Source organism: Elephas maximus, chromosome 9 (assembly GCF_024166365.1).
Source record: "Elephas maximus indicus isolate mEleMax1 chromosome 9, mEleMax1 primary haplotype, whole genome shotgun sequence".
NCBI classification, from domain to species: domain Eukaryota; kingdom Metazoa; phylum Chordata; class Mammalia; order Proboscidea; family Elephantidae; genus Elephas; species Elephas maximus.
The window spans coordinates 29,014,604-29,021,320 of record NC_064827.1 but is presented as its reverse complement, the minus strand read 5'-3'; the positions used below and the strand labels follow the sequence as shown (position 1 = coordinate 29,021,320).

The 6,717-nt window shown below is 40.0% G+C and overlaps 1 pseudogene; it reads right to left on the bottom strand.

Annotated features, from left to right (window-relative positions):
- Window positions 1-1,423: 1,423 nt before the first annotated feature.
- Window positions 1,424-2,422, bottom strand: LOC126083070 (S-adenosylmethionine decarboxylase proenzyme-like; annotated as a pseudogene).
- Between the last annotated feature and the right edge of the window lie 4,295 nt (window positions 2,423-6,717).

Sequence of the window (6,717 nt, the reverse complement as noted above, 5' to 3'; positions counted from 1 at the left end):
TCTCATTTAATCTTCATAAAAACCCTTGGAAGTAGGTACTTTAGTATCACCACATTACAAGCAAGGAAACTGAGACAGAGAGAAGTTAATTTATTCAAACTTGACCGCTAGTGACTGGAGGAGTTGATATTTAAACCCAGGTAGTCTTAACTTCAGGACCGTTGCTATTAATCGCTACACTACATTTGTGTGTAGTAGTGCAGGGGCACCATATATATGTCTATATATATGTATATGTATATATACACACACACATGTGTATATATATACACACGTATATGTATATATACATATATACACACGTATATGTATATATACATATATACACACGTATATGTATATATACATATATACACACACATATATGTACACACACACATATATGTGTGTGTATATTTATACATATGTATGTATACTATACATAGATATAGAGAGAGAGCCAGGGATGTATATGCAGCATATATATCTGGATTCAGAAAAACCCGGTAACAGTGGCTGGGTCTGGGAAGAGAACTGTGGACTGATGGATCAGGAGTGAAAGGGAGGATTTCTTTCTGTTTTATGCCAGTGGTTCTCAAACTTGATCACATATTAGAATCACCTAAGGAACTTTAAAAAATAGTGTTGCCTGGGCACTACTTCAAATTAATTAAATGGGACCCTATGGAAGTAGAACCCAGGCACTGGTATTTTTTTCAAAGCTTCCCAGGTGATTGTTACGGGAACCACTTTATTTACCCTGTCATACCATTTGGACTTAAAGAAAAAAAAAAAAGCAAGTGTTACTTTAAAAAGAATTTCACAAGAGAACAATGTGTCTTATAACAGATTTCTGAAGAACATAGTTTCCTGATTGACACACTTTTTTTTTTTTTTGTGGAAGAAAAACTTTAATTGCTGTTGCAAAAAACATCTGTATGAAGTAGAAATTGGTTTTCATAACATTCATAGAGAATATGTTCTAGAAACTGGAGGTAACTGGATGTAAAATTCTGGCAGCAATTTAATAGAACAGTCCCAGATGGTTCAGGTGAGGCAAACATCTAATGAGGACGAACGCTTTGTCCATGGGGAATTTTGGGTGACGCCTGGAGAAATATTACACTGTGCATAAACCAAATTGAATTATTTTCACAAGCATTGTAAAGTTTCATATAGTGAAAGGTTTTTTCTACATGCACTTGAATTTCACAGCAAGAGTGGCAGAGAATACCTAAACACAGAAGAGAGCATTCATGCAAGATAGCTAACTCCTTGATAAAATAACGCATACCATTCAAAATGATTACGCCATGATTACATCTAGGGTTTTCTACAAGGGACTGGTTATGGAAAGCATGGCCTCCAGTATCAACGTCTAGAGAGCAGACACACCTTTTTTCATGTGTGTCCCCTTTTTGTATTTTTTCTTCATTTTTCTTAATCAGCTCTGCTGTTGTTGCTGCTGCTTAGCAAAGCTGGTAAAAACAAAGTTGTAATCACTGAACATAGCACTTTGGCAATCGACACGTTTAAAACCTTCAGCCTTCTGGGGTGGAGAAAGCACTGTGCAGCATTTAGAACTCCGATTTATAATCAGGGTGGTCAAAATTTTCCTGGTTCAAAGACTTCCACAACTTTCCTGATCAGGTCATCATAGGAGGTCTGACTTAAGTTTGTTTCAAAGGTCACATAAGAAAATTCCGGTTCTGAAGTGATGTGAATAGTCCAATAAGTGCCATCCAATTCCGTTCCATTCCTTGAATACCCATAGGATTGAATAGTGTGGCATCAATAACAGAACCTGGCATCAGGTCATGAATTCCACTCTCACGAGTGACATCCTTTGCAGTAACACCATCTTTCGTGTGGAACTGGTCCATAACTGCTGGGTCAAGCTCACCCATTAGAGTTTCCAGGGTTTCATCTGGCTGACTGATTACCCAACTCTCTGAAAATCCAGAGTATAGAAGTACCAACAGTCAGAATTCATATGTCCCATAAAATATACTGCTCCAATTGAGAAAATTGCATTAAGAAACTCTGTTTCTTCCTGGAAATTCCAGTGTGGGTACCCTTGCTGAGAAGGCTTCGTCAAATTCTTCCAAGAATAAAAGATTTGCATTGAGTCAAACCTATTGTAATCCCTAGCAAGCTTCAACAGGGGAATCAAGGTTTTCAGCAAGAGGGTGGTATCATACGTCTTCAAAATAAAATGTCTCTTGGAGACAAACACGCTACTCTCACTGAGCACATAAGCTTCCTGCTTGTCAATTTTTGTCACACTTATGGTTGAACATTGCACATCCTTCAAAAGTATATCCCTTTCTGTTCTTGGGGTGGTGCGACAATCCCCAGAGACTGTGTTTGCGTTCGGCTGCTGCCAGGAGAACCAAACCTCCACAACCTTCTTGGTCCCTTCGGAAAGACATGCAGCTTCCATCACCGTGAGACTAGTGAACAATCAACCACCACAGAAAGTCGACTCAATTAAATCTCTTCTCCCACCGCTGCCGCCGCCTACGCAGGTTGTTCCAGCTGTTACTAAAGTTCAGGTTCCCCCTCTTTCTATAATTTTATATTAACTTTAAAAAAAAGATTAATAAAATTTCTCCAGCTGTTTTTGTATGTGTGTGTGTGTGTGTGCGAAAGTTGAACGAGAGTCTGTTGGAGAAAAAGACAGATAGAATTCAGCCTCTTATAGCCGGCTGTTTCCCGTTACAAAGAGTAGCTAACGTCGCCGGCCGTACTCTGCAAGCCCTGGTCCACACACTTCTTTACTGTGCTAAAAAATTGTTATTGTTGTTGTTAGATGCAGTCTAGTAGGTCCCGCCTCATAGCGACCACAGAAGGAAACGCTGCCCGGTCCTGCGCCATCCTCACAAGCCTTGTTACGCTTGAAGCCATTATTGCAGCCACTGTGTCAATTCATCTTGTTGAGTGTCTTCTTCTTTTCCACTGACCCGACTAAAAAAGTAGTTCTCTTTAAAATCTGACATATTGGATTGGTTAATTTAGCTAAAACAAAACATTTATATTTTTGTCAAAAATCCTTAATGTATCTACTTCAGTTGACAAATTACCCATGACCTGGTGTGAGCTCATTCTATTTCCTCGTAATGATATAAAAAGCTTTTTTGGCTTAACCCATGTCTTTGATTTAATATAGATTTTTTAGTTGTATCTGTTTCTTGTCTAAAATGGTAGCCAACAAAATGATTTTAAAATATTTTATTTTTAGACTCCTCCCTCTTCTGTCATATCATCACCCCATAAAGGCATCTTTGTAATCTCTTATTACAAAAGAGCCAATATTTCATAACTCTTTAAGAGAAGTTAACAACTTACACATAAAACACTTTTAGAAATGAAGTTCATTAGTCACGATTCTGTTTTCTGTTTTATTGACATCTAACAGCTAAAGATGGGTTTCCAGAAAACTCCTACGAAGGCTTTACCAAGGGCGAAAATGGGACACACGCCATGAAACCCAGGAGAAGAAAAGTTCATGCCAAGTCACTGATTACAGGTCCCAGGCTAGTAAACTGATACGATTTGGGATGAGAAAGAATAACAGTGGCATGAACGCATTTTTGGCAGACTTCAGTGGTCCTGAGGGTGAGAGGTGGTGCTAAGTATGACAGCTGGTAAGCGTGTGATCAAAGACCCACCCATAACACCAAAGACCTGTGGATTGTTTCCCCAGCCCACCCTACTCCGGGTGTCTTTTTGATCATTGAATTCTCATCTTCTGTCATATCTCTTTCTCCCCGTGAGAAAAAAAATGTCTTGCCATTCACCACTCCCAACCACCATCATTCTTTAGAATGCTACTGTACGTAAAATAATTTGTAATTAGTTGTTCGTTTTACAACCTGCACAGGGAAACTGAGGCACAATCTCGATTTTCTCATGCAGCAAGTGTTCTAATCTAACAACATCGTGCTTTAGATACAGAATCCTGAGCGTAATCACAGTTGCATGATGGACTTTGGTTTTAGCAGATGAGGGCTGGATTACAGCATTGCACTGAAGCTAACCTTTATTTATCCACACACAAAAAAATCAAAGCCCATTGCTACCGAGTCGATTCATAACGACCCTAAACCAAACCAAAACCAAACCCAGTGCTGTCGAGTCAATTCCAACTCGTAACGACCCTAAGGGCTGCTTAATACTTGTTATCAGTTTTATAGATTACAAAACACCCTTCTGCAAAAGGCTCTCACTTGTATCTCACATGGTTGTTGCCATGAGAAACCTGATTATATCCTGAATATTCTGGCTGCCTCAACAATAAACCTAAACCAATAGCAGGCTAAAATAGAAATATGAAAAAAATTTCATGCTAATTTAGTACAGAACAGTTACAAGCAACTTATTTTGTGTATCACCAGGGCAGCTTTCATTCAATAAACATTTATCAAAGGCTGGACCCTTCTTTTTTTTTTTTTTTTAATTTTTATTGTGCTTTAAGTGACAGTTTACAAACCAAGTCAGTCTCTCAAACAAAAACTTATATACACCTTGCTATCTACTCCTGGTTGCTCTCCCTCTAATGAGACAGCACACTCCTTCCCTCCACTCTCTGTTTTCGTGTCCATTCAGCCAGCTTCTGACCCTTCTGCCATCTCATCTCTTCTCCAGACAGGAGCTGCCCACATAGTCTCATATGTCTACTTGATCCAAGAAGCTCACTCTTCACCAGTATCATTTTCTATCCCATAGTCCAGTCCAATCCCTGTCTGAAGAGTTGGCTTTGGGAATAGTTCCTGTCTTGGGCTAACAGAAGGTCTGGGGACCATGACCTCTGGGGTCCTTCTAGTCTCAGTCAGACCATTAAGTCTGTTGACTCTTATTTTAATATTTTTCTTCTGATATACAGATAATATGCATATTCAGGTATTTGCTATGTGCCAGGCACTATTTTAGGCACTTCATATATTATCTCATTGTAAGTCTTCCTCTGGCTTCACACTTCTACTCCCCTCCTCTTCGTAACTGTCTTTCTTCCTTTTTGTAGCTCACATTCACCCTCTGACTCCTACTCCTTTTCTCTTGTTTCTGTTTGCACTAAACAAGGGGCACAGTGGGTACATCCCACCTTCACTGCTAACTACATGAATCGAATCCCTAAAATGTGGATATGGTCCAGTCCTCACCTTCCCCATTCTCCATTCTTGTCACCAGCCACTCATGTGGCACTCTCTCTCTCAGCCCCAGACACCCAGAGCTGGGTCAGAGCTCACAAGTAGATGGACTCGGTCTTTCAGGCTGCCAAATAGGCAGACGCCAGCCCCTGCTAGCTCTCACTGTCCCAGTGGGTTCATTAATTCACTGGACTGACTCACAGAATCCATGGAAATATACCATACTTACTACATGTTTATTAAAACCAAAAAGGATACAAACGAAGAGATGCATAGGGTGTGTCATGGATTGAATTATGTCCCCCCAAAATGTGTGTATCAACTTGGTTAGGTCTTGATTCCCAGTATTATATGGTTGTCCTCCATTTTGTGATTGTAATTTTATGTTGAGAGGATTGGGGTGGGATTGTAACACCACTCTCACTCAAGTTACCTCCCTGATCCAAGGTAAAAGGGAGTTTCCCTGGGGTGTAGCCTGTACCACCTTTTATCTCTCAAGAGATAAAAAGGAAAGGGAAACAAACAGAGGGTTGGGGGCTTCATACCACCAAGAAAGCAGCACCAGGAGCAGAGCGCGTTCTTTGGGCCTGGGGTCCCTGTGCCTGAGAAGCTCCTCGACCAGGAGAAGATTGAGGATAAGAACCTTCTTCCAGAGCCAACAGAGAGAGAAAGCCTTCCTCTGGAGCTGACACCTTGAATTTGGACTTTTAGCCTACTTAACTGTGTGGAAATAAACTTCTCTTTGTTAAAGCCATCCACTTGTGGTATTTCTGTTATAGCAGCACTAGATGACTAAGGCAGGGTGAGATCTGGGAGAAGCCCCAGCACACAGCTTCCGTGTCCCAAAGAGGGACATGTTACCCTCTTCCATGCATGGTCACCAGCCAGGAAGCCTCATATGAACCTTCGGGCTCAGAGTGCTAATTGGCCTCACCACATGACTATGATAGATTATATCATGCATACTGAGGCTTGGTCAGCATCAGCCCCCCTAGGCAAGTTGATTTCACACCTCGAACTATTAATTTACTCTTCTGCCATTTTTTCCCCCTGTATCACCACTCTCTCCTCAGAAAGTCTTTTTTATTTCCTTATGTTCTGTGTGTGTTGAACAATGCAAAGAAAATTCAGAGGAAAGTCACAAATAGGTTTTCTTAAAACATGTTTCTTAAAATGTGTTTAAATTCTTAAAATACATTTAAACTCACATTTTGATGAGTTTTCAGTGCTCCACATCCTCACCAATATTTGGCATCTATTCTTAAAATTTTAGCTCTTCTGATGGGTGTATAGTAGTGTCTCCCGGTAGTTGTACTTTGCATTTCCCTGATGACCAGTGGTGTTGAGCGTCTTTTCATGTGTTCATTGGCCCCTCATAATCTTCTTTGGTCTATTCAAATCTTTTTCCCATTTTCATGAATTGTTTGTCTTTTTATTATTGAGTTTAGGAATTCCTTCTGTATCCTGGATACAAGCCCTTTATCTGATATATACTTTGTTTATATTTTTCCTCTAATGTGTGGCCTGCCTTTTCATCTATTCTTTGCATTTTCTCAATAATACCTTCATTATTTAAAAAAATGATCCC